This window comes from Balaenoptera borealis (assembly GCF_965194805.1).
Source record: "Balaenoptera borealis genome assembly, contig: HAP1_SCAFFOLD_1166, whole genome shotgun sequence".
NCBI lineage: Eukaryota > Metazoa > Chordata > Mammalia > Artiodactyla > Balaenopteridae > Balaenoptera > Balaenoptera borealis.
Genome location: NW_028123047.1, coordinates 64097 through 72782, shown reverse-complemented (window position 1 = coordinate 72782; position 8686 = coordinate 64097). Strand labels below are relative to the sequence as shown.

The 8686-nt window shown below is 46.3% G+C and overlaps 1 pseudogene across 1 annotated transcript; it reads right to left on the bottom strand.

The window, feature by feature from the left end:
• Window positions 1-259: 259 nt before the first annotated feature.
• LOC309621912 (uncharacterized protein C2orf78 pseudogene) lies at window positions 260-7188 on the bottom strand (annotated as a pseudogene). The gene is made up of 3 exons: window positions 7101-7188; window positions 3455-4204; window positions 260-2175 (listed from the first exon to the last, which is right to left on the bottom strand). The product of its transcript is annotated as an uncharacterized protein C2orf78 pseudogene (transcript).
• Window positions 7189-8686: the final 1498 nt, after the last annotated feature.

Sequence of the window (8686 nt, the reverse complement as noted above, 5' to 3'; positions counted from 1 at the left end):
TCCATACGTCTCTTTTGGCCTTCCTAGCCCTGGGCCAAGTTCCTTCCTCTTTGCTCAGTTTTTACCCCTTTCCTTCATTCTCCCATCCAACTTTCAGTCCTTCCTTTCTCACGCCCCAGTTAGCAGCATCTGAAAATTCGAAAGGTTTGTTACTCGTCTATTAATTGTATTCCATTTACTTATTCAGTTCTATACCTGTCTTACCTGTGTATGGAAGAACAGCTGGTAGCCAAGGTGGCACCAAGAATCCTAGCAGCTCTCACTTGACGTATCCGTAGTAGTCGGCAATTTCCATTTCGTTTTCCCTCTCGGTGAAAAATTGCAGCTTGCCCGAAGAGGTGTATCTGGCAGCATTCTCCCGTTGTTGTTGAGCCCGCCTCTTCATGGCCTCTCGCTCTGGCCTCTGCTCTTGTTCGATGGGCTTTGACATGACTGGCTCAGGCACGTTGGGTTCCCTCCATGGAACTCGTTGCTTGCTGAAGTCTTGGAGTAGAAATTGGGTTTGGAGCTTGGGTGGGGACTGGCGCTTATTCACAGCAGGGGGAACAGGCTCCCGCTGGAGAGGAGCGCCAGATGAAGTTTTGGAGGGTGCAGGCCTAGGAGCAGCAGACTGAGGGACACGAGGCTGGGTATGGTTGGTCCAAGCCGGTTGGGTTGGGTTGGTCACAGTTGGCTGAGCTGGTTTGGCGGGGCCTGGCAAAGAGGCAGGAGCTGGCTGGGATGAATTGGCTGCAGCAGGTTGAGCTGAGTCAGTAGAACCAGGCTGGGCACGGTAAGCCCCAGCAGGCCGATGTGAGGCCAGAGACTGTGGCCTCCGAGGAGCGGGTCGAGCTTGAGGCTTGTCCCAGGCAGAAAAAGGCAGAGGTATCAACTTGACCTTCCCAGGAGGAGGCCGCTCATACTGGGCTGGAGACGGACACTCTGTTTCAGCACTGCTGTCTGGTTTCTGGGCTTGGACTTGCGTTTTCTCAGGACCCTTCCCCTCACGTGGGGTATGCCGCCATGGCTGGATAGCTGGGGGTGGCTGGGGGTCTTTGGGGTTGCTTGACTTTCCCAAGAGCCGACAGGAAGAGAGCCCAGTTTTCGTCTCATTCTTCTTCCCCAGCGCATGAAGAACCTTCACAGACTCCAGCATGCGCACGCCAAGGGAGGTTCGAGGCTTTTGAAAGCTCTGTTGGAGAAGCTCAGTTTGGTGTTCCTTTCGCTTCGTGTGGGGGATTGCTGGCTTCTCTTCTGTCTTGACTTTGTTCCCTGACTGCTTGTTCTCCTCAGCCTTGTTTCTCCCTCTGGTCCTTTTGGTCTTTTCCTGCCCGTGGCTCTTAGTTTTGCTGATCTTTCTGGATGCAGCTTTCTGAGGTTTGCCTTGAGAGTGCTTGGCCGTGTTCACAGGAGCCCTGTCACTGACTGCAGCGTGGCATATAACCACTTCTCCCCCTAACAGGCACTCTGGATTCTTTGGCTGGATTTTGGCCTTGGGAGCGCCACTGATAGGCTCAGAGGCTTTCTGTTTGTTCTTCCTGGGTTGATCAGAGGGAACCTTTATGACACTTGGCTTTTCCTGCACCTGATTCACCTTAATGGCTCTGGTGTCTTTAGCTTTGATCACGTTGGGACCTTGGGATTGATCAAGATCTTTCAAAGGATTAAAGAGCTGGGGAAGGTGAATATCCTCCGCCAGTGTAGTAATGTCTGCAAGACCACTGCTAGGTTCAATCCCATTTTCAAGTGTCCCTAGGTCCTGACGACTCCGGCTGTTCTCTCCCAGATCAGCATTTTCAGAACCAGGCTGCTCCTCTTGGCTGAGGGGATCGGTGCAGGCCAGCGGCTGGTGAATATCAGGGATTCCTAAAGGGAGTAGTGGAGGATCTTGGTTCTCTGTTGGGATCTGGTAGGCATCCAGAGGCTTTGAAAGCTTGGTTTTGATATCATCCACGTGCTTACTCTCTATTTGTCCCTGGCTTGGAGCTGGAGGCAGGGCCAGGAGACGCCTGGCACTCTGGACTGGAGCTGTCACTGAAATGTCCCCAAGTTCAGATGGTGGGTTACTCTCAAGTATGTGGCTGTTTCTGCTACTGCAGGACTTGGGGAGTTCTTGACTTTGTGTCACACAAAACGTCTGGCTTGGAGGTTGCAATCCCAGGGAATTTTTCATCACCAGGGGGGAGGTCTCCATCCCTACAAAGGGATCAAGGGAGAAGTCAGTCCCTGGTAAGTGAGATGCTCCCCCTAAACACCAACACAGCAGTCGTGTACCTTTCAAGGGGTTCAGGGGCAAGATGGGCAAGGCATTTCTACTAACTCTTCTTAAGGATCATGGACAGTGCCCTATGCTACGAGGTAAGCGGTGACTGTTGTAATTCTTACTGGTGAGCCTTTCCTGTCGCTGATTCTCGGCTCGCTTTGTATTTCATAGGACTGTTATAAGTCCAATACAAAATGAGTCTTATTTTTAAAAACCTGAAATGTTTTACAAAGCCTAGCATTCTCATATAGGGTCCTTTCCATTCTCCCCACTTTCCCGAGAGGCCAAGAACACGTCACACCATGAACTAGGAGAGGGGGTAGAGCCCTTGCTGATGAAATACATCAACAAAGACAGAGTCTTAGCCTGCTTGCTCTCTGGACAGGATCTCGGACCACAAGGTCTTCAATCCTGGTATAAATGAAGGAAGTGAGGACAGTTCAACTGGCACTCTCATAACAAGAGTTCTGAAACACCTTCCGAAGAGACTATAGCAGTAGATGAGGGAAGGGAGTGCTACAGTGTGGCAGTACAGGGGGAACGATCGGCTACAGCAGTGAAAAGTGTGGTACCGATTGGTGTGCTCTCGGGGTTCTTGTACATGTAGCATAGATGACCTCTACAGTGGCCCTCCCACCTTCCCACCTGCATTAGGTGTTCTTTTTTTTGTAATTTATGTTTATGTATTTATTTACTGTTTGAACTTATTTATTCTACGTATTTATTTTTTTGGCTGCACTGGGTCTCTCATTGCTGTGCACGGGCTTTCTCTAGTTGGCGGCTAGCGGGGGCTACTCTTGGTTGCGGTGTGCGGGCTTCTCATCGCGGTGGCTTCTCTTTGTTGCGGAGCATGGGCTGTAGGCACGTGGGCTTCGGTAGTTGAGGCTCACGGGCTCTAGAATGCAGGCTCCGTCGTTGTGGCACATGCGCTTAGTTGCTGCACGGCATGTGGGATCTTCGCAGACCAGGGCTCGAACCCGTGTCCCCCGCATTGCATTGGCAGGCGGATTCTTAACCACGGCGCCACCAGGGAAGCCCTAGGTGTTCTCATAGAGAGTCTAAAAACAGAGGGCACTGAGCGAAGGTAGTGGTTATTAAAGGCTCAGGATCTAAATTCTACCTGCCTCTACACCCCTTCCCAGCTGTCGATTTGACCCCATTTTTGAGTGCCGACCTCATTCTTCAACTTTCTCTGGCGTTTGTTATACTCACCTTGAAAACTTGTTTCTGTGATGCGTTGAGCAGACACAGGGTGGCAGACTGCAGAGGTGGAAGCTGGTGGTCGGATATTTGTGGGCTGAATCTCCTTCAGTCCCATTCCCATTTCTGGTTGCCCAGAGGCCCGACTTCCTGTGTATGACGCCGAGCCGTAGGATTGCGGGCAGGAGCCAAGTTCTCCATACAGTAAAGACCCCAGTGTGCCTTGGTTATAGTAATATACCTGGCTCCCTTCCTGGCAGGGAAGTGGCAGGCGGCTCTGCCCCTGATTTGGAATCTGAGATGGTGTTCCCTGAGCAAGGCTGGCAGAAAGCGATGGATGTAGAGGGACCATGTTCTTGGCGTCTGAAGTTTTATCATACTGGGCTGCCAGAAACATGGAGGAGGCAGCTGTGTGGCGGTCAGTGAGTGCCAGAGTAAAGTCTCCGAGTGAAGAAGAATTCTTTTCAGTGCTTGCTGTGATGTCCCACTCAAGAACACCTGGATAGGAAGCAGCTGAAGTGGAGATCTGGCTGTGGTCAGTAACTCCAGATAACATAGTCGTGCTAGAATGTTGGTAAAGGTAGGCACTACCCATGAGTGTCTGGAAAGGGGTACCAGTAGCCGATGCCGAACTGACGGCAGGGGCAGAGACTCTGGAGAAGTTGCAGACACTTCGTGTTAGGGAAGTTGCATTGCTCACCACAGGAGGAGAATGCTGCAGAGAATTTAGAGTTCCAAGTAGAGATGGATGTTGGAAATTTTCTGTAAGAACAAGAGGGTCATGAAAAACTCAGGGAGGTTGAGAAATTCTCACTACGTTTGAGGAACGGCATCATCTGAAGGTTCTTGCTATCAGGACACCTCTACTATCACTACTTCCTGAGAAACCCAAAATCAGACAGTTAATGATGGCTGTAAGGACTGAGCAGTTTTCCACTCTTCTCTATTCACTGCCTGTGCTCCCATCTTGGGCACAGACGGGCAGAAGAGCCAAGTGGTGTGGTTCAGAGATTGTTCTCTAGGCTGGAAGCAACCTTCTCCCTGCCCTGTCTTTCCCTTCAGCCTGCACTCGTATTGACTTCTATGCTATTTCCTAGACTGGAAGCATTTTAGAACTAGGAGGCCCTTAGAGAACTTCGATGTTCTCAGTCTCATTTCGTGAGTAAGGAAACTGAGGCTCAGAGAGGTCGGGTTGACTTGTTCAAGTTCTCTCATTATGTTAGTATCATTACCAGGTTTCAGAACCTAAGTATCCTGACTTCCTTGCCAGGACTCCACTCTGAGCATGATACTGCCAGAAAGCAGGAGAAATAGAACTTATAATATAGGCATTTTTTTTGTCCATTAGAAAACAGTACGGCTATTACCATGGTCGTCTTCAGTGTCTCCCTTTGCTTGTGCAGTTCCCACGCTATTACCTAGAGGTGACGTACAGCTCAGTCCAACTGGTGAATTGAAAGAGTCATTTTTGCCCTCTTCAAGCCTGGTTTCTCATCCTACCTCAAAATGATTACCCGAAAGTGGATTTCTTAAGTGCTTTTGGAAAGGGAAAAGTTATCTGATTACTTCAGATTCCTCACCTATAAAGTGGTTATAACACCACCACCAATAATAATAGCAGTAATAATTAATAGATGAATAAGCTGATCTATTGCGTATGATTTATATGGAGGAAGATACAATAAGTTCTAGAAAGACAAAGAAAAATCATGACAAGCATATTACGTTAACGAAAAAGAAATCCATAGATATTAATGAAAACTGGGGTATGTGGCAAGTATCGAAGCCTAATGAATTTACTAACAAATGGCATTCTGTACTATCCATGCAATATTATGAAAGTGAATTTTGCCCACTCTATTTTAGTGAATACTATTAACCAGAAAACACGATGGAGGTGATAGAGGTGAATGAATTCCTAGCCAATGCATACAGACAGAGAAGGTATGTCAGTAAAAAATGCATAACAAGCAACAGAATGCAATAAATGTGCATGTATAGGTAGCCACAACACATATAGACAAGTATTTCAATGAAAACCGGTACGAAGCAGACAGCAAAATAATAAGTGTAAAAGAGTTTCATTATTGTGCTCCTTCATATTTTTACCCAGCAAGTAAGAGGTATTAAGCCTAGGAGAAATATATATTTCAATGAATATAGCTTATATAATAAGCAGAAAGGAAGCTTAAAATGTATCAGGAAGGTTTTTGGATTTATCCTAGAACTTAGATTAGAATCATCTTCAGCATCCAAGAAGATGGCATCCCAAAACCTCAAAAAACCATCATGCCTAGAATCCAATTAAAAAAGATTTTCAAATGTAAGAAAATCCACAGGACTCCACAATATGGTTTTCGATAAACGTGGATGTTTGTTTGTTTTGTTTCTTTGGCCGCGCCGCGTGGCCCTGGCCGTGAAAGCACCGAGTCCTAAGCACTGGACCGCCAGGGAATTCCCTAAGTGGGGGGGGGAATTAGAGATGTGGGGCTTGACTTTTTCTTCTTCTTCTTCGGTAGCTAAGCTCTACAAGCGAACGATGGCTGTTGATCAATGTGCTCTCTGTGTTAGGAAGGAAATAACTGTAAAAATGAAAAGCAGCCTTGCCTTAGAACCTACATAGCACACCAAGGAAAATAGTCCTTCTGATTCAATTTAGAAGATATCACTTAAAATGTTGAATTGGTGAAATGTCTACCTAGTTTAAAAATTAGAAAGAATAAAACACTGAAAAGCAGCCCCCTAGATAACCACTGTGGTTGCTTGTTTATAGGAGGCATCATTTCTAAAACGTATTTCTAAAATGTTTATATTCAAAACTGTCAAGTGGCCAACTGTATTCAGAGAGGCAATAAAAGAAAGAAAACGGAGTATGACTTTTCTGATAAGCTGCCTTTCCTGGTGATCCCCTGTTCTGGCCTTACTTTCCTTCTTAGTCTGTTAATGTAAGGGTTTGCTACCATCAACTTGGTTTTGCCCTGCTCTGAGCAGGTTTCCCTCTGTGCTGTTTCTGCTTTAATTGAAAATCTTTGGTTCCCATCAGCATTCCATTGCAAACTCCGTTTTTCTTGAGAGCTCCTCTATGCTTTCCCTCTTCATTCTTACATTTTCTCCCATCTCTTGGTGCCTGTTGGCCTGTGCTAATGAAAACCATCCTAAACTTCCTTACGCTCGACTCTGTGCCTCCCTGTAGAGCCCAGTACTCTCCATCCTCTCTCCCTATTCTCTCTTTTCAACTAGTCGAAATCCTAGTGGAGGGAGACCATTAGAGATGAAACATCTTGGTATATATTGCTAGTTTTCTATGTCCCCTGGCTTTTCTATGTTTCTGTTGAAACACTCTTGAGAAGTGTCTGATTTCGTTTTCTACATGGGTACCCTTTAAGGCTCAATACTGGAAAAGAAGGGGATCAGAGTGATCAACCCAACGTGGTATCCTAACGTAACAGTTAAGGAAAGCAACAGGCTTTGTGAGACAGCCAGTGATTTGTCCAAAGTCACACAGATAGTAAACGTCAAAGTCAAAACTGAAATTAGGTCTCCAGACTTGTAGTTCAATACTTTCCCTCATTATTCCATGCTATTTTGAATCTCCTACTTACTCAATTTAGGGGCAAAAGAAATCGAACGCAAAACTTTCCAAAGTTTCTTTTCTTACCTGACATGGTCAGAGAAGAGGAAGCATCCACTGCAGGTACAAGGGATGAGGAGACAACACTAGAGGATGTCCGAGTGGCTGCAGCTGAACGGCGCACGTGTCCAGTACAGAGGTCACTGGTTACTGGTCCAAACAGCTCCACGGAAACCCCAAGGCTCTACCAAGTGGTAGTAGGTTTGGTAGGAGAGTGATGTCACAAAGCAGGCAGTTGAAAGGTATGAGAGAGCCAATAGGGAGGTCCGATCCCCAACAGGAAGGCGGGCTTGGGTGAAGAGAGTGTAGGAGAGCTAAAACAACACCTGAGTTTCTGAGCTCTGGGGAGGAAATCCTAGAAGACAGATTTACCTCCCCCAGGCTCTTCCATTAGGGAAATCATTGCAACATTTCTTACAGACGTTCATTAATACACTGAACTAAGAGTTACTTATATTCTACAGAGTATTCTATTTTAAGTATCATATACTTAGAGCTATATAGATCTTCTTTAATTAATAATCCTTAGGAAGGAAAGAGCCATCTAGTTTGAACTATTACAGTTGTTCTGAAATCATATGTGTCTAATGAGTGAACTGATAGCAGCTTTTAAGGAGCCAAAGTCGGGATTAAGAAGCTCTTTTTGTAACTTGGTTCAAGAGTAGGGTGAAGTTTGTTGAGTGTACCTTGTGGAGAATGTTGTGGTCCAAGGCTCTTCTCTTTTAGTTTCTTCTCCTTGACTCCTACCTTCCTTGGGCTGGGCTAGGCTGGGGGCCAGGTTGGACTTGCGACTTAACGTTTCTCTTCCGCTTTCTCTTTTTTTTTTTTCTTCCATTATGGGCATTGCTTCGAGGACAAGCCTTGATCTTGCATTGGACGTTACTTCCTGTCAACTTCCAGCAGCAGGAGTCTTCTTTTCAGTGCTTGATGCTTCACGAAATAGACTCTGCCCGTTGGCAGCAAATACCAGAGAGCTAGGAGACAGAGCTGGTTGCAGACCTTTCCTCTTCCAGCCTTTGGTTGCAATTGTTTGGCCCATAATTTGCTAGCTCTAGTTCCTTGGGCCACACAGGTATCCTGCCATCTCCAGCTCTTGTTATATGTGAGAGACATTCTGAACACTGTCCCTTTTTCTTTGCACAGAAGTATATACAGTGTGGCAGTTACTGTAATCTCCTCCGCCTTGCAAACAGCCACTCTAGAATCTTGGACCTCTAGGACTCTCTGTCTTGCATGCTTGGGGGCAAGGCCAAGCAAAATGAAGAGGAGAATAATTAGAGAAAGAGGAGGACGTTGGTGGAGAATTGGGAGCAGGTAAGGTGAAAGGGCACAGGAGAAAAGAGATGCATGTAGACTTTTTGGTTTCTGTGGGAAACAGGTTGACACACTTGGGCCTCATTTGGTATTAACAGAACAGAGAGTTAAAGATCTAAGTAGCTAGATAGTGTGCAGCAACTGCCATGAAGTCTGTACACTGAAGAGAAGAGTCTCACATCTAGTTTTCATTTTGTTTTATGTCATAGTACCTTATTTATAGCATTCACTGGTGTGTTTGTAGAATACAGATGTTTTCAAATGCTCTGGTTTTGTCTACATGGTTATCTCCTTGTCCT